General features: G+C 33.8%; 1 protein-coding gene and 1 long non-coding RNA gene across 2 annotated transcripts in view; one reads left to right on the forward strand and one right to left on the reverse strand.

The window, feature by feature from the left end:
- Nucleotides 1-19,592, reverse strand: part of LOC127879213 (ras-related protein Rab-30-like) — a 39,963-nt gene that overhangs the window by 14,837 nt on the left and 5,534 nt on the right. The gene's annotated exons all lie outside the window — the stretch shown is intronic.
- On the forward strand, nt 8,058-11,418 carry LOC127879216 (uncharacterized). The gene is made up of 5 exons (XR_008048970.1): nt 8,058-8,352; nt 9,814-9,892; nt 10,146-10,250; nt 10,518-10,648; nt 11,265-11,418. It is a non-coding gene; the product is annotated as an uncharacterized LOC127879216 (long non-coding RNA).

The following is a 19,592-nucleotide window of genomic DNA, read 5'->3' on the forward strand; positions in this document are numbered from 1 at the left end:
AGATAAAGCATAAAATAAACACATTTTGAAACAAGAGGGCCATGGGCTCTAAGGCGCTCACCTGAGACCCAAAGGAACTAAACTATTCTGGGAAGGTGGAGTTCAAAATAATTAAAGTACTGAGAAACCATTATTATTCGTCAGACATTAATATTCGTCTTTTTCGTCCTTCGACCGATGGACGAATTCGAGATCCTAACAAACAATCATGTCCCATATTTGAAACAAATAAGACTGAATTACCGTAGGCATGAGGCATTTAAATCCAGCGTAATCCACGCATATACACAGGGCTCGAAATTAACACTCTCACACTCGCAAAATGCGAGTAAAAAAAGATTGCAAGGTAAGTTATAAGCTACTAGTATTTTTTGCAAGTAAAGAAATAGTGAAAAAAAAAACGAGTTATATTGCTAAATGCGTTCGACGGCATGAACGCTAAATCGTAGGTCAATTTTTTGAACGTCCGAATACCCATATGCGGAAGCGCGCACCTTGTTTGTAGACTGGTATACTTATAGTACTGATACCCGGATGGTATTGATACAAAGAACATGAAACAGTCGACTATTCACACTTAAGTTAAATCTGGTTTTGACACAAAGGGGTGTACATTATACAGTGTACTGACAACTGACATTTCCTGTAAAACGCGAATGCAATAAGGCTGTATCGAATGCATCGACTTCGTTTAGGTAGAATAGTGTTGATTAGCGCTAATTGTTAACAACTTTATTACCCATTGTGTGTATTGTGTTTTTCAGACTTGTTGCAGATTATACAGCCAACACGCTGCGAATCCGGATTAAAGACAATACTATTAAAAATATAAGGGACAAGTACTATCACCTGAAATAACAGACTTGATAATTGGCATATGCCAAACAAGGCCCACCTCCTGCAAGTGACTACCAAGTGTCACCCCTCTTTCCCCAGCACGAATTTTTCGCAACCGCGTATTACATGTATTACAAACATTACAAACAAATCGGACACTTTTTTTTCAAAACCAGAAACGGACGAATTTAAGTGCTGACGAAATAGTCATTTTTTTAAAAAGGACGAAATTTCGTGCTGACAAAAATAAATGGTTTCACAGAACTTCATTCAGACAGGCGTACATACTTAACTTGCGCTTTATAGTTCGATTATTTAGTGTAAAATTTTCAAAAGAGGACGGGTGCTGAGCAGACAGGCGGTAGTACAGACTTAGTGTGCTCTATTATTAAAATATGTTTTCACTGTTTTTCCATTCAAAGTTATTTAGAACAATGATACTCTGATTTTCAAGTAATACTGCATTTCACATATCATACATCTGTATATAAAATTCATTAGAATAATGGTATTTCTGACTTTAACATGATACTGTATTTCACATATCATCCATGTAGTCTTACATGACTTTTGTATATCAATCTGTATTTATGATTTAAAATGAAATTTCATACTTCATTTAATTTTTGTTAATTATTCACATTTGTAAGTGTTGTTGGTAAACAATTCCTCTACGCTTCCTTGCCTTTTTCTGCCTATCTCACGGGTCCGATAGTCGGACCCATTCCCAATGCCAAATATGCATATTTTTTCCCAATTCTCAAATAAAAATTCCCAATTAAATTTTTTTTTTTTTTTTTTTTTTTTAGAAATAAGTGTCTTATGACTTATGATTATTAGACTATATCTCAATTTTATTTTGTAAACAACCTACAAAATATATAACCATAATTTATATGAATTTTATCCAAAATGACTGGAAAACTCCCTGTCCAAATAATGCTTTTGTCGATGAAAATTATTCCGAATTTGGAAGATTTCGCGACTTGAAAAATCCCAATTTTGCTAGGTACTTTTTTCCAAAATAGACAGGAAAAGGCCTGGCTTCTACTCTTTATTTAAAATCAATGCAAAACTAAAATGCATTTTAATTGTGAAATTTATTCTCAAATACAAGCTGCATTTCATAAGTATCGCAAATAGTTGGTTTTAAGTACATTTTCTCTATCTCTTTAATTCTTGAACAAAGTATATCTGTGATATGATATGTGTACATGTAGACACGATAGTTTTTTGTCAATAAATGTTCAACAGAAAAGTTGGAGAATATTATCTATTTTCTATTGATCAATATAATTGAATTTTGACAACAGTTGTTGCCTATGCTGTAAAGGATATTTTTACGTACATATCTTTACCTTTTCTTCTTGATAATCATAATATACACTGGGACTTTGTGATAGTTATAAGTTAAATAATAGCCATATTGAGTAAGTTCATCAGGCATCACTGTACTTAAAGCTAAGAAATATGAAATATCACGCCCATTAAATTTATATATATTGTATAAACCTTTCTTGGAAATATATAAGTACATAATTTTGCTATTTCAAGAGCTTGCTTCAATGTTGTAATCTGTTCTTATTATGCAGTCAGCATGCTGATTTTTATACGAAAATAAATGCCAGACAGATGTATTTATGTGTTTATCTCTATATTGATACCACTGTATAGCAATTGCTGTTCCATGCTGTTCACTGCAAAGGGCTGTAAACAAGGGGTTAGGCATCAAGCAACTGTTAGAGATAATGAGGTACCTGCTGTGGCTAATGGTTCTGCAGTCATTAAATTACATGCAACAAAATGTGTGAAAAGTGGCCAGCACAGGAATTTGGGGCCTGACTCTAAATTGTTACAGTATATACAGTTGTTTCTCCCCTAAGTAATTTTCTGTGAAATCAATATTACCAGGGATGGAAATTAGTGGTTGCCCGTGAGCCCGGGGCAAGTAGATTTTAGCCTGGGCAACTTAAATTCAAAAGTTGGTAGTCCAGCCGGGCAACTAGCTTTTTTAAGCTTGAAACATTCAAGTACAATTAAACATTTAATAAAATTGGCGACTGTTGATTAATAATTTTAATAATATTTATTCATAAAGGCCAAGGAAATTATTCAACTCAGACTCATATTAAGACATTATACACAGAAAGAGTGTAATGTCAGCAATTTTGTTCAGTTATCTTTTATTTAAAGAAAGTATTAGATACACATGACAATACATGTACATTGTAGTGGGCTCGTTAGTCTTTAGCTGGGCAACCAAAATAGTTAAGATGGTTACCTGTGTGGGCAACCAATTGTAAAACGTAAGTTTCCATCCCTGATTACTTCTTAAAATTTTGAGATACTTTAATAAAGGGTTTTCAGATGGCAAAAATTATAACGTTTGTTGCACTTCATCCACAACCAATCATCAACATAATAATCCTCTGTTATTATGGCCATGTTTTTCAAATGTCTATGACTATTTTCAAACTCGTCCTAGGCAGGGCTTTCCACAGGCCATTTAACGATCCCTCGCCGGGGCGCTTGAATTTCGAAATCAGAGTCCCCGGGGAGCTTGAAATTTTCCGATCAATGTATTTTAAAAGAGCACTCGGTACCTGCTTTCACAAGGAATCGCCATAAACACCACATGGGGTATTGGATATTCCACTGATTAGAGAATAGCATGAGGCGCGTATCGATTTTTCTAGCCACATTACACAGTCATTTAAATGCTGACAAGGATGTATCAGGTAACTTTCCAGTCGTCAAACTGTGATGTTCATCGTCCCATCGGTTACGCAAATGCTTATGAGGGCGGTGTTAACTATCGACCATTATTTTTGATTGACGTCGGGCACGAAGTAAGAGTTTATCGCAGCTTGATTAGCAAGAAGTTGTAACATTTATGTAATATAAAACCGGTAAGTAGAACAATACATTAAAGACGGTTTCAGGCATCATCATCACACCTTTTTACTGTAATCTAGTGTTACCTACGACTCATCATTAATACAAGAAATTAATTTTAAGTGGTAAACAATTAATTACTTATAGCGAGTAAGTTGTGCAAATAACTCCCGGTTACAATTATGCGATAACAATTTAATTCCAGTACATGTATATTTCATCATGTCCATTTAAAGAACTGATTCACCTCGTTTTTCTGACATTTATTCGACACATAATGCGCTTTAACAAATTTTCGTTGAATTAATTACGCACACTTGTAAATGTTTCGTCCGATAATCGATACTTTGAAGACTGATGATGGCAACCGGCCGTAATCATCGTGGACAAAGTGAATTTTATGCATAATTCCGTCAAAACATTTATTCAACTCGTTATATGTTTAAACAAATTATCGTTGAATTTATAACGCAACTGTTAATATTTGTTGAAATCTCAAATGGGAATAATTAAATTTGTAATCCGAAACCCATTCCCGTAAGTCGATGTTAACACGTTTTTAATCAGAAACACACTTCTGAATGTAAATGTTACCGCAACATTAAAATATTCTTGCTTCAAATTAGCAGTGCAAATTTATTTTGTGTTGAATCTTTTTCTCAATATAAAAGAGCGCGAAAATTATGCAGCATGTACAACATAGCGTCATTTGAATAGAAAACGTGCGTGTATCGTTTTAACAAGCACACAACACGTCAGGGGATTGACGCATGTTCAGAGGCAATATTTCATCAAATCTATAAATAGTCACTTAGAATTTATTTGATACTATAGATAAATGGCAAGGTTTGTGTTAAAGAAATTATTGAAAGCTTTTATCGTTAATATTTACCAGAAAGTGATTGATAAAAACGGAATAAACGGGATTATCGGGTAATCAATAGAAACTTAAATAATAGTAAGTATACTGTACAGTAATAGAGTCGGGTTGAAACGGATGTATTGGGGAATCGTTCGAGTCAGGATTTGACTATATGTACGGGAAAGGTTTAAAACAATTAAACAATATTAAACATTATATATATTTTTAAATGACTTGGGGATTTTCTTGAAGAGTCATAGTGCACCAAATGACGTCTTTTGACGCTGTTTTTCTTTGAGTTATAACGCACCACAGAACGTGAATTGACACGTTAAATAAAAAAAATCAACTTCCCTCCCGAACCACCCCTATCAGCCCCGGGGAGCCTGACAAAAATCCTTTGGAAAGGACTGGTCAGAGGTATCCACATAACCAATGTTTTGACCAAATTTCATGATGATTAGGCAAAAAATGTGACTTTTAGAGTGTTCACAAGCTTTTTTACTATATAAATATAAGGAAAAAGACCCCCCCCCCCTCTGGCAGCCATGTTGTTTTACCGATCTGAACCATTTTCAAACTCAACCGTCGTATCCAGGAAACAAATGTTCTGACCAAATTTCATGAAGATTGGACCAAAAATGTGACTTCTAGTGTTCAAATGTTTTCACTATATACAAATAGAGAAAACTGCCCCGCCCCCTGGCGGCCATGTTTTTTTACCGATCTGGACCATTTTCGAACTCATCCGAGATATCAATAAAACCAATGTTTTGACCAAGTTTCATGATGATTGGGAAAAAATTGTGACTTCTAGAGTGTTCACGAGGTTTCTATATAGCCATATAAGGAATACTGCCCCGCCCCCTGGTGGCCATGTTTTTCAATGGACCAGAACAATTTTTTTTAATTCAACCAACATATCATTGAGACAAACATTTTGGCAAAATTTACATGAAGATTGGGCATCAAATGTGACTTCTACAGTGTTCACAAGGTTTTTCTATTTTTTTACCTAGTGACCTAGTTTTTGACCCAGCATGACCCAGTTTAGAACTCAGTCGAGGTATCATCGGGACAAATGTTCTGACCAAGTTTCATGAAGATCGGATAAGAAATGTGGCCTCTAGAGTGTTCACAAGGTAAAATGCTGACGACGAACGACGGATGGACGACAGACAAAAGGCGATCCCAAAAGCTCACCATGAGCACGTTGTGCTCAGGTGAGCTAACAAAAAGGGAGAAACTACATGTATGAAAGCGCAAAACTTCCAATTCCTATATAAGAAGGTACATGTACATGTAGCTGAACTGTATTGATAATAGTTATGCTCTGACTCCTTGTTTCCACAAGGAGTTATTTGTGATGGCCTAAGGAAAAGGAAAAATGAATTTATAGAGAGAAAAAACAGCATTAATACCAGGGATTTTGATAGACACAGAATACTGTGTTTTGACCACAGGCGGGAATCCCGTATTTTTATATTATTTTTTGTATATATGCTATAATAGAAGCATAATATATACAAAAAAAATAAATAAAACAAATACAGGATTCCCTCCTGTGGTTTTGACTAGAAAAAATAGAAAACAACCCAGGCATCATCTCCAGTCCCATGGTGATAAATCCTGTTATGTTCCTAATTGACATGCATGACCTAGTATTGGAAACTCGGTCTATACATCAAGAAGCCCAGGTGTTGTTTATCTTAGCTCATCTCTTTCAATAAACATGTCACTGTTTACAGAGTGCATGCGCACTAATAGACCCTTTTCACAATAGGCCAAAACTGATAAGAGCGCAAAGGCACGTGACTCGCAGAACTCCAGAATGAGGCTGAACGTGTATAAATTTCCAATAGTCCCGCGCAACACCGCATCTGATTTTAACATTTCACTCTTTTGAACATTCGGAGATGTAACGACTTAGAAAATTCAGAATAAGTTATAAATATGTACTTGACATTATATGTGTCAATACATTTAATAAATTGTCTTGATTAAAGTACTTGTTTTTCTTCATTTTTTTCACACATTTGACACGCTTTGTTAGAGCTTTTATATCGTGCTGTTTGAATAAAGATCTATCTTGTTTATTGATACATCTGTTGTTTAATAGCCCCTGTGTTCTGCATAAACCCATTATCTCGTTATGATCAGATACTGTGCCGACAAATACTAAATAACAGCATGGTGTCATAAACCACCCGTGGTAGATGCCTGGTCATTGAACACCATGTATGGTACCCCGGCCAATGTCTTCTCGTGGTAGAAGTAGTACGTAATCATTTGTAAGACTAATGTAACGCCAAATACTCAAACTAATTACTGTATAGATATTAGCCAATTTAATCATAATTATACAGAGAATGCTGGACATTCCTCCTAGCCTAGTTTTCACACAGGCGGGCATTCGTTGTTTTTTGCATGGAACATATAGTGACATCTTGAGTCCGTGGTTTTTTGACAACCTTAACATTCGTGCCTTCATTATTTTGATAATGCTGATAATGGTTTATACATAATTTTGACAGCCCGGACATTCGTTCCTTCGTTATTTGGACAGCCTGGAGATTCGTTCCTGAAAAATTGCTATCCCGGTCATTATTATCACATTTTATCAAAATAATATTACACTCTGGGCATTTTATCTGGTAATTTAATATGTCGTTATTAAAATAGTTAAAAAAAATTCTCATATTTTGTGTTGTACTTTATATTTTGGTAATATTTTATCATGATCATGAGAATGAAAACGTTTAAAATATTCGAATATATCGACTTACACTGAGATCTCTAATTTGCCAAACCTTGCAGAAATCTGGACGTTAAAACTATGAAGGAGTAAATATATCCGGTCTGTCAAAATAATGTTGGAACAATTGTCTGGGATGTCTAAATAGCGTGGGAATGAATGTCCGGGAAGTTAAAACAATGTATGAACGAATATCCGCCTTGTAAAAATTAGCGCAGGAGCGATTTTCCTTGTGAAAGAATATTCGGATACATAATCAAGTGCTTAATACTTATAAATACATTTGAAATGTTTATTAACTTTTATGCTATAAGCACGAAACCTATTTAGCGGGTTACCCGGTACTGCTAAAATAAAACGCCGTCATTACATAGTTTTATAAAGAGTGTTCGTTAGTGTATAGAAGAACACAATTAAAAGAAGCATTTTAATTGACCGGGGTTAAAGAGTGTTTCCGAAAATTAAAGACACACACACACAAGAGAGATTTTTGACATGAAGTGACATATATTTATCCCTCATAATCACGCTTACTGGTCGTGTACGTAATTCCGGCCTGTACGTAAAAAATCGGCCACCTGTATTTAATCATTTTCATGATCTAAACACACATGTTTTGATTATTTTTAGAACAATCAACTTGAAAACCAACCCTAATATCAATATTTTGCAATTTAAAGAAGCATATCACTGTAAGCGTTTTAGGCTAGGTATATTAGGAATTTGGGGTCAAACAAATTCCTTCACAATTGTTTTTATCAACAAATGATTTATCAATAACATATCAAACTCCAAAAAAAAGTCCTAAAAAAATCTCCGTGCAGTCTCCGAGATATCACTGTTTAAAGTGAAGTCAATTCTAAGAATTAGCGATGGTACCGTTACTACACCATACAACCGTATTTTACCGGAACCGGTGTAGATGTAAACAATGTGCTCTGAGCAGCGTTCATTATTTAGATCACTTTCTTGGCTATTTCCAGCTTTAAGCAGCATTTTCTAGGTAAGTAATGTGTTTCAGAATCAAAAATATATAATACAAATAACGCTAGTCTTATGTAAATTCAATTTTAATATTTGTACTCGTTTCTTAAAAATGAAAATGAAAATCGTTGCAGACGACGGAAACTCGTTTTCGCTTTGCATTGTATATTTTTTTCAATTTTCGGCTTTATATGATATTTGTTTAGATTTCTACATCGTTAATTATGAAAACATCAATAATATATGCACATATGATTGATATTTAAATAATAAAATAGACAAACAACAACATATCGCACGATTCATTTTTTAAACTACGGAAGCGTGAAAGTGCCATCAAAATTAACAAGAAATATCTTTAAAAAAGATATACGGCGTTGATTGTGGTCGATGTTTATGAACGATCAAAAGTTATCTCTATGAGATAAAAAGTAGCGGATGCCTTTTTTCTGCGCAGTTCTTAGCTACATCATAAGCAAATCAATTACGGGGTGTTGCGCCAGATTTCGTGGCTTATTTTGCTTTATGTGATATTATTACTCAGATATCTATATTTACAGAATCGAAAAACACAAGAAACATGAAAATAAACGAGTGCATATAGGTCAGCCGGCAATACTCGAATCTTATTTAATTGCATAATTATAGTATAGTGAATTATTGTGCTCATGCTTAATAAACTGGTCTAAATGGATAAATATTTCTAATTCATTTTATCAAAATTGGTCCTTATCATGCAAATGTTGAAACCATATTAAAAATCGATGATTGACATACCACAATAATATCACCGAATATCTTTATTTAGTATTTCTCTGATCAAAACAGACTTCAAGTGCACAAAGTTTACGAGACGGCGTTTATATAAAGATTTCTGCAACTGACCGCAAACTGACCTTGATACCTTGCGGATTGGAATGCAATGCATTACAGTCACTACGTTATTGTCAGTAAGACCGGTGTAACACAATGATCGCAACCCCTTCTGCGAACTCCGGTGATGAACTGTATATAAACTCTGACTTTCACAAATGGCCGCGAATTGACCCGAAACCTCGCGGGTTGAAATGCAATGCAAGTAAGTACTTAATATGACAACATAGCCTTTAGTATAAACGCTTTTGCGCTGGTAATTCTCTGAAAATAAAAGGTGAACGCACAAACTGTATTTATGTCGAAAATTGATTGTAAAACTGTTCTATCTATTGAGCCTTTTCATTAGAGATAAAATTGTTTCATGCAGTAAAACAGTGATACAAAGACGCGGATATGTTTCCAATGTTCTGGTGTTATACTCAAATCAGCCAATGGAATAAATGAAGTGTATTCATTCGTACCTAGCCGCGGGAAATTTTATTTGAGTATTATTGGACACTTACAAAGGTCAAGTCGGGGTGAAAAGCTGGCTTAATACAGCTTACGCCGAAAAAACTGAAAATTTAAATAAAGAACTTATGTTTTGTTTTTAATTCTTTTTCAGGGGGAGATGTTTGTTTATCAAAATCACGTCTGCTATTATGAGCTTGCTGGTTTTTCAGCTTCATATAGATAAAATAAAGGTATTTTAACTTTATATTTATAAATCTTTAAACCATTTAGACATAGCTCTACACGTAAGAAACTTTATATGAATAAAAATACAATATACATGATAAACTGGATAAGGTCTAGTTTCTGTTGTTGTTTTTTTAATTATTATATACAGATGTAATAATGTAACTGTAACATTAATAATTTAACTTATAATACAATAATGTCTGGATAAAGAATCAAACAACACTAATACAAATATGCTTGTCCCTTCTTTTTCAGAATCATGTCTGCTGTTATCGTCAATTATTTACCTGTGTGTGATGTCATGAGACAACTGTGCTTTCCCTGCATATGAGGAAACAACTGTATATAACAAAAAATGAGGTAACCAAATTTTCTGTTGTACTTTAATAAATTAACAATATATATGGTTTTAGAAGATGAACTAGTAATATGTGAGATCATTTACAAAAACATCAGTAAATGGCTAAGTCTATCTTTATATTAGGATTATAGCTGTATATATTTCCATAGCCCTGCTGGCTGCATTTATAAACTTTTTTGAGGAGAAAAAAAGTACTTGATAATATATAGTAATATACTATTTGTGTAAAATGCATGTAGCTTTAAACATATTTTCAATATTTACAGCCTGGAAGTAACCAGTATAGACACAACTAAAAAGGTGTGTGTCATCTGTGGAGAGCATGATGACCGTCAAGTTTCAAAACTTGGAGAAAAGGGATGTCAAGGACTTTCATTAGCTGCAAAAAACTATAAAGGTATTCTAACTAATAAATTAGTATTCATTTAAAATCATGACGAATAATAACATAACCTAACAGAACACATGGTTTATTGTTATGCAAGGCCTCCGACCCAAAATAGAATTATTCAACAATCATCCAATGTGATGAAAACCGAGATTTGTTATTAATAATATATTATCAACACGCAGAACAACATGAAACTCAAAGACATGGGCATACAATGTAAATAACATATCGTATAATAATTTGACATGCAATAAATTTAAGTTACCGGTATATCTTTCATAATAAGAGTACTTATAACGTCGTGAAACACTTTTATATAAATAATCACTCAGAAACTTCTGTCGAGTAGTAAACGCTTCGTGCATATATTTTGCAATAGCCATTACACTCGTTCTGTCATATTCCGACATCATTGTATAAAACAGATTTAAAGTTATATAATGGTTTCCATCAATGTCCATTAAATATATAATAATATTTAATATAATAACACATTGCTATCAAGGTTAATGTATTTATCAAATTAAATAGTCCACTGTTATAATGAAACACTTTATATATTTATATACATGCAATTAAATACTTGTAACACACAATTAACAAAAGTTTAACTTTTTTTCAGACCAGATTATCGTGTTTGTTCCGGGACAATATGTGCATATCGACTGCCGTAAGACATATTGCCACCCAAACCAAACCAGTAGTAGAGGGAAATCAACATCAAACTTAATGTCAAGTCCCAAAACCAGGCAATCAACAAATGGAAATTCGTTTGACTTTGGAACAAAATCCTTCGGGAAGCACAGAAGCCATTACTTGCAAATGGAATTTGGGATTTGGGAGCTTGTGGAGTAGATACAATTCCAGAAGATGTTGAATTTGTACTTGATGGTGGCTCACTTCTACATCGTATACCTTGGGCGTATGGTGCATCTTTTGGCGAAATATGTACTCAATATACACATTTGGTGGAACAAAAATATGGAAAAGCACATATCGTTTTTGACGGATACATTAATGGACCTTCAATAAAAGATGTTACACATCAGCGTCGATCAAAGGGAGCTACGGGCATTAGAATTTTATTTAATGAAAGTACACCGTTCAAAACCAAAAAAGAAAAGTTTCTCCTTAATCCAAACAACTAACAATGCTTCATTGAATTATTAGGTACACATCTAACTGATAAAGGTTGTCATGTACTTAATGCCAGCAATGATGCCGACCTTCTGATCGCTAAAACTGCTGTAGATATTTCAACTGATGATAATGTAGTCGTTGTTGGAGAGGAAACTGACCTGCTTGTGTTGCTTTGTCATCATGCTCATTTGAACAGAAAAAGAATATACCTAAAGTCGGACACAAAGACTAGTGTTAAAAGAAAGAAGATATGGGATATTACTGAAACACAAAAAATGCTGGGGTCTGATATTTGTTACATTTTACCATTTATACATGCATTTACAGGTTGTGACACCACATCGAGGATATATGGTTTTGGAAAGGGTGTTGTTCTGAAAAAAGCTTTGAATGATTCGAACTTCAAAAACCAAGCAAAAGTTTTTATGAACACTTCTTCACATTCTACAATTGAGGAAGCAGGAGAAAACGCATTCAAATGTGTTTACAATGGAAATCAGATTGAGGATTTGGACGCTCTTCGATTAAGAAAATTTGTGCAAAAGGTTAACACAAGTAACAATGTGGTACAAGTTGAAACTCTTCCTCCAACTAAGGCGGCAGCAAGGTTTCATAGCTTTAGAACATATTTACAAGTCCAAACCTGGGTCGGTAGTGAACTAAATCCATTAGAGTGGGGCTGGAGAAAAGAGAATGACGTGTTGACACCTGTAAAGTGTAATATGATAGCAGCGCCTGAGCGGTTATTAAATGTCATACGATGTAACTGTAAAACCGGTTGTGATACCAAAAGATGTAGCTGTCGGAAACATGGTTTTAAATGTACGGGTTGTTGTGGTGAATGCAAAGGAACAAGTTGTAGTAACGTACAGTCAATTATTGAAGAGCTGGATATCTAGAATTAAAAAAAAATCAGATATCTTTCAATGTAAATGCAATTGGTAAAGTGTTTAACACAAACCATCAAATGTTTTGTAACTTGACATAAGCAAAGCATAGTTGCTCAGCTAGTAGTGTTAATTGTTACGTATCATCCTTTTTTTAAATTCAAATCAATAATGAGATGAGATTGTATATTTCTAACACACTTTCGGTGTTAAATGTTTTAATATATATCATATTATATATAATATAATATTATACCAAAACTGTAATGTAGCTTGAATATTGCAATTAGCAAAGAATTATTGTTAAGTTGTTAATGCTAGTTGTTATGTTTTAATTATTCAATAAGCATATTGAAAATGCAGAAATATCTTGATTATAAAAAAACTTCATCGAATTAACGCAAATTTCGATTTTTTAGTCAATTTGTCATATGTTGAATGAAATATTTTCATGTTAACAGTTAGCTTAATCAACTGTCATACATTTAGAGTTCTCTTTCATGCAAAGTCTTAGAATGAACCATGATTGATTAGTATAATTGCTAGCGTTGAAACGATAAGGGTTCATGCTTTATCACATGTTATTTCATCAAATTACTTACAAAATGACTAAAAAATGTAATTTCTGAAAAAAATATCACTTATTCAAGATAGATAATTTGAAAAATGTTACATATATATCATATTCCACCATAAAATGATAAATTAACATTGAAATAAATGAAAATGTATGATTATTCTTTCGTAGTAGATGAATTCCAAAAATGTGTGATGAAAATTAAGAAAAGGGCATGTTTCCCCCAAAAAACACATTTCCCATCAAAATACAGCTTAGGACTTTTTTTCTAAGCTTCTCCTTTCATTTTAGAATAGAAAACTGTAGATACCAATTGTGAAGGAATTAGTTTGAGGTTAAGTGTTTTTTTGGGCTAATATACCTAGCCTATTTGCATAAGACATATCTCTCATGGGAAAAGTGACGTCATTATCCATTGCAAAAATTATATTCATATAAGAAACAAATATATTTGATAAAATTGTTATTATTTCTATCTGATAAACTTTAATTAAGTAATTTTTAATTAATTGTATAAAAACATACATTTAAAACAAAAAATCAGGACCTAAATATACACTTTTAATATATGAATTACCTCCCTTGATTTGAATATTAATAGTTTACATGTTGTAAAATTAAATATAAGCGTTTACTAAAAATCGACACTAAAGTCAACTTTTAAACAAAATGTTTTTACTTTCTTAGTTATGTTAGTAAAAATTGATTAAAACTATTAAAAATAAATATCTTTTATGAATTTGCAGTTCCCCATTAACCGTGCAGGCCTGTTAATATTTATTAAAATAGGTAGGGGGAGTAACCGGTATAATAATGTCGCATATTTTTTAAGTTTCAAGTCAAAAATTGTGTTTGTGTAAACCTTTATTAATACTCTTAAAATGAGGACATTCGTCTAAAGATATTGCTTTGTAATTGTACCTGCAGATTAAACTGAAAAGTGGCCGATTTTTTAGGTACAATTGGCCTACGAAAATTGATAGTTTATATGTCATTAATTTCTGTTCATAAAAGTAACATACACTGATCTAATTCTATTGAAATTTTCATGCTAGGTGAGTTTTGAACCCAGGATTATATATGTGAAGTTTAGTTTAAACCAGTTGCCTAAAACAAAAGATTTTGTTAAAATAGTCCCAAAAGTGGCTGGAATTACGTACACGACCAGTAAAGAGAAATCAAGGTGCATGCGTAGACAGTTCAGTTTGCTCCACGTTCGTTTTTACACCTGTTTAAAAGAATTCTTCAATATTGTCTTTCACTGTAAAAGAACATTAATTAAAGTTAAACGAAAAATGACATGACATGTAAAAAGTTCATGTGCTTTGTATTTCTTATTGCTTTTTCTTATGATTGAGTCAACACACATTTTACACGTTCGATCATTCGTGAAAAATATTACAGACCAACAAACATACCTTTGAGAATTTAAGTTATAAAATAACGTTTTGTATTATACAACTTTTGTATGTATTTGTTTTGTGCAATTATCAATGTTTATTCTTCAGATCACATTTGCTCTGATGACAATGGGTATCTTGAATTTGAAGCAAGATTAAATAAAATGTATATACACGTATACACTAGTGTTGCTCACAGGTGGTTAGCGTGTGGCTATGATATTAATTAGTGAAAACATCATTTTGAATGATAAATAATCATATTATAACGAAAAATTAACTTTTCTGAAAAAAAAATTTCACTATCAAATATATATATATATATATATATTTGATAGTGAAATATTATTTTTTTTCAGAAAAGTTAATTTTTCGTTATAATATGATTATTTATCATTCAAAATGATGTTTTCACTAATTAATATCATAGCCACACGCTAACCACCTGTGGTGTTGCTATATAGCTACTATGGCTTGCAAAGATGACGTAGGTGTGAGAATTTTTATTTTATAACACCTCATCAATTTATTGACTAAACAACACATCCATGTATGCATGTGTTTGCCGTAATTGTAACCAGTGTCAGTTCTTATGAAAATCCCGAATGTAATTAATCAAAATCAACTGTTTATAATCATCGATATGCTCCGCCAAAGATTTGTACATGTTCAGCCTCGTTCTGAAATTCGAAGCATCACGTGATATCTAAAAATAGCAACAGCGGTAGTATTGTCGATGTGAAACTGGTCTATTGGCAAATTAGTAGCACATGCATTTGCCAGTAGGACAGTACCTTTGAAGTATGGTTCATAATATAAACAAGAAATATCTTTAAAAAAGATATACGGCGTTGATTGTGGTCGATGTTTATGAACGATCAAAAGTTATCTCTATGAGATAACAAGAGCACCGCCTTGCGGGTGCAGACCGCTCATCTATTTTCTTTTTATAGGTGAAGGGACTCTCATTTTCAATCACAAAGGAGGGAGGGGTGGAGTGAAGAGGGGTGCATTGTGTGGGGGTGTGGACATTTATTACATTATCTTCCAAAAATGCCAAAAAAAGGGGAAACAAAATCGGGAAGGGGGGGGTGGGGGGTCGGGGGGTATGGATTCTTGGGTGCGATGGTTGGACGGTATTTCAAACATAAAATAATAAAAATAAATATTTGTGTTTTTTTAACCGTTTAAAAAAAACTTGGGGGGGGGGGTGAGGTGGGGGGGGGGAGTATAGTGTGAGGGTGTGGTGGTTATTTGTGAGATGATCTTAAAAAAAAAAAAAAAAAAAGAAGAAAAAAATTTGGGGGGGGGGGGGGGATTCGGGTGGGGGGTTGGGGGGTTGGGGGGGGATTCTTGGGTGCGATGGTTGGACGGTATTTCAAACATAAAATAAGCAAAATAAATAGTTTTGTTTTTTAACCGTTTAAAAAAAAAAAATTGGGGAGGGGGTGGGGTGGGGGGGGGGGGGGGGGTATAGTGTGAGGGTGTGGTGGTTGTGAGATAATATATATAAAAAAAAAAAAAAAAAAAATAGGGGGGGGGATTCGGGGGGGGGGGGGGGGGGAAGTGGGGGGGGCACGGGCGATGGTTTGGGTGGAGTTTATTGTGGTATGTCAGGTAAGAGTTGTTTTGTCAAAGTATCAATCAAATCTAATCATAAATAAAGAAGTTATGGCAATTTTAGCAAAGGTCATTCAAAGGTCAAGGTAAAATTCAACTTGCCAGGTACAGTAACCTCATGATAGCATGAAAGTATTTGAAGTTTGAAAGCACTAGCCTTGATACTTTAGAAGTAAAGTGGATCGAAACACAAAATTTAACCATTTATTCAAAGTTACTAAGTCAAAAAAGGGCCATAATTCCGTAAAAATGACATCCAGAGTTATGCAACTTGTCCCTTTACTGTACCCTTATGATAGTTTGCAAGTGTTCCAAGTATGAAAGCAATATCTATGATACTTTAGGGGTAAAGTGGACCAAAACACAAAACTTAACCAAACTTTCAATTTTCTAAGTATAAAGGGCCCATAATTCCGTCCAAATGCCAGTCAGAGTTACATAACTTTGCCTGCACAGTCCCCTTACGATAGTTAATAAGTGTTGCAAGTATGAAAGCAATAGCTTTGATACTGTAGGAATAAAGTGGACCTAAACACAAAACATAACCAAATTTTCAATTTTCTAAGTATAAAAAGGGCACATAATTCTGTCAAAATGCCAGTCAGAGTTACATTACTTTGCCTGCACAGTCCCCTTATGATAGTTAGTAAGTGTTGCAAGTATGAAAGCAATAGCTTTGATACTTAAGGAATAAAATGGACCTAAACACAAAACTTAACCAAAATTTTCATTTTCTAAGTATAAAAAGGGCACATAATTCTGTCAAAATGTACGCCAGAGTTATCTAACTTTGCCTGCCCAGTCCCCTCATGATAGTAAGTAAGTGTACCAAGTTTGAATGCAATAGCATTGATACTTTCTGAAAAAAGTGGACCTAAACGCAAAACTTAACCAAACTTTTCAATTTTCTAAGTATAAAAAGGGCACATAATTCAGTCAAAATGCACGCCAGAGTTATCTAACTTTGCCTGCCCAGTCCCCTCATGATAGTAAGTAAGTGTACCAAGTTTGAATGCAATAGCATTGATACTTTCTGAGAAAAAAGGACCTAAACGTAAAACTTAACCGGACGCCGACGCCGACGCAGACGCCGACGCCAAGGTGATGACAATAGCTCATAATTTTTTTTCAAAAAATAGATGAGCTAAAAAGTAGCGGATGCCTTTTTTCTGCGCAGTTGTTAGCTACATCATAAGCAAATCAATTACGGGGTGTTACGCCAGATTTCATGGCTTATTTTGCTTTATGTGATATTATTACTCAGATATCTATATTTACAGAATAGAAAAACACAAGAAACATGAAAATAAACGAGTGCATATAGGTCAGCCGGCAATACTCGAATCTTATTTAATTGCATAATTATAGTATAGCGAATTATTGTGGTCATGCTTAATAAACTGGTCTAAATGGATAAATATTTCTTATTAATTTTATCAAAATTGGTCCTTATCATGCAAATTTTGAAACCATATTAAAAATCGATGATTGACATACCACAATAATATCGCCGAATATCTTTATTTAGTATCTTTCTGATCAAAACAGACTTCAAGTGCACAAAGTTTACGAGACGGCGTTTATATAAAGATTTCTTCAACTGACCGCAAACTGACCTTGATACCTTGCGGATTGGAATGCAATGCATTACAGTCACTACGTTATTGTCAGTAAGACACAATGATCGCAACCCCTTTTGCGAACTCCGGTGATGAACTGTATATAAACTCTGACTTTCACAAAATGACCGCGTATTGACCGGAAACCTCGCGGGTTGAAATGCAATGCAAGTAAGTACTAAATATGACAACATAGCCTTTAGTTAAACGCTTTTGCGCTGGTAATTCTCTGAAAATAAAAGGTGAACGCACAAACTGTATTTATGTCGAAAATTGATTGTAAAACTGTTCTATCTATTGGGCCTTTTCATTAGAGATAAAATTGTTTCATGCAGTAAAACAGTGTTACAAAGACGCGGATATGTTTCCAATGTTCTGGTGTTATACTCAAATCAGCCAATGGAATAAATGAAGTGTATTCATTCGTACCTAGCCGCGGGAAATTTTATTTGAGTATTATTGGACACTTACAAAGGTCAAGTCAGGGTGAAAAGCTGGCTTATTCAGCTTACGCCGAAAAAAATCCAAACTGCGAAAACACCTATGACTTATTGCTTTGTGCACACAAATATCTCACATTAATTGACATAAACATGTCAGTTTGTTTTCGACCTGTATTATCAATTGTCAAAACTTTAATAATACTGCGAGAACAACAATTGTTTATATCAGAGAGACCAATTAACGCATATTAATTGAAAACAAACAGAATACTGTAAGACGCAGTTCTTAATGACTCTTTTTGCATAGTTAAGTTTATAAACACAACACATGGTCATGAAAGTTACCACATCTCTTTGAAATGGCTCCAATTAGCGGGCACCGTCTAGCGAGTTATTGTTGAAAATTGTAAATGTACCTCATTTCTCGATAATGTTCTGTAAAAATTATGTAATGACAATTTGAATTTTGCACACCTGAGCAATTTAAATCCAATCACTATTCAAATTTTCAATATCTCTCGATTCACTCGCTGAGTAGATATAAATCGATAACACGGCCTCGATGTAAAGCATTTGGTTTAAATGTGGAAGAATAAACGGCGTAAAATACAGTTTGCGTTTTTCTGTTGTGGTGCAGAGCGTTACATAGTAAACCGATGTTATTATACTTTTCTGGATTAAATAAGCATTGTTTTTTTTCTAAAGAGACAATCTTTTATTTTTATACTGTCAGGGGTTTTTTACCTTATATAACAGACGCCGAATATCGGCGTCTTCCCCCACCAAACTAGACTGGTTTTTTCCCCTTTCAGAACAAAAAATTCCCCCTAAAAAAAAATAAAAAAAATATATATTTTTTTTATTTTTTTTTTTTTTAATAGAAAGATGTGTCTCATGATTATAATATCTCAATTCTATTTCAATTTAATCTTGCAAAACGTAATAAATTATGAAAAAAGCAATGAATATATTGCAAACATGTACAAATGTATTGTAATAATGAGAGAGTAAGTAAACAAATCCCCCTAAAAGGGGAACGCCGCGAAAATTCCCACGCGCACAATTTTTCCCCAAAGTGGAAAATCCCGCGTAAAATTTCCCCCCGCATAAGGGCTAAAGGCCCCTTCCCCCACAACCCAAAAAAACCCCTGACTGTACATAATTAATATTGATACAGATCGTACAGTATACCGTCTTATGTAACGTAGAATGTAAGTACATAAAACAACACAGACAGAGGTGCGAAAAAGACATGCATAAAAAG

The sequence above is a fragment of the Dreissena polymorpha genome, chromosome 4, assembly GCF_020536995.1.
Source record: "Dreissena polymorpha isolate Duluth1 chromosome 4, UMN_Dpol_1.0, whole genome shotgun sequence".
In the NCBI taxonomy this organism is placed as follows: domain Eukaryota; kingdom Metazoa; phylum Mollusca; class Bivalvia; order Myida; family Dreissenidae; genus Dreissena; species Dreissena polymorpha.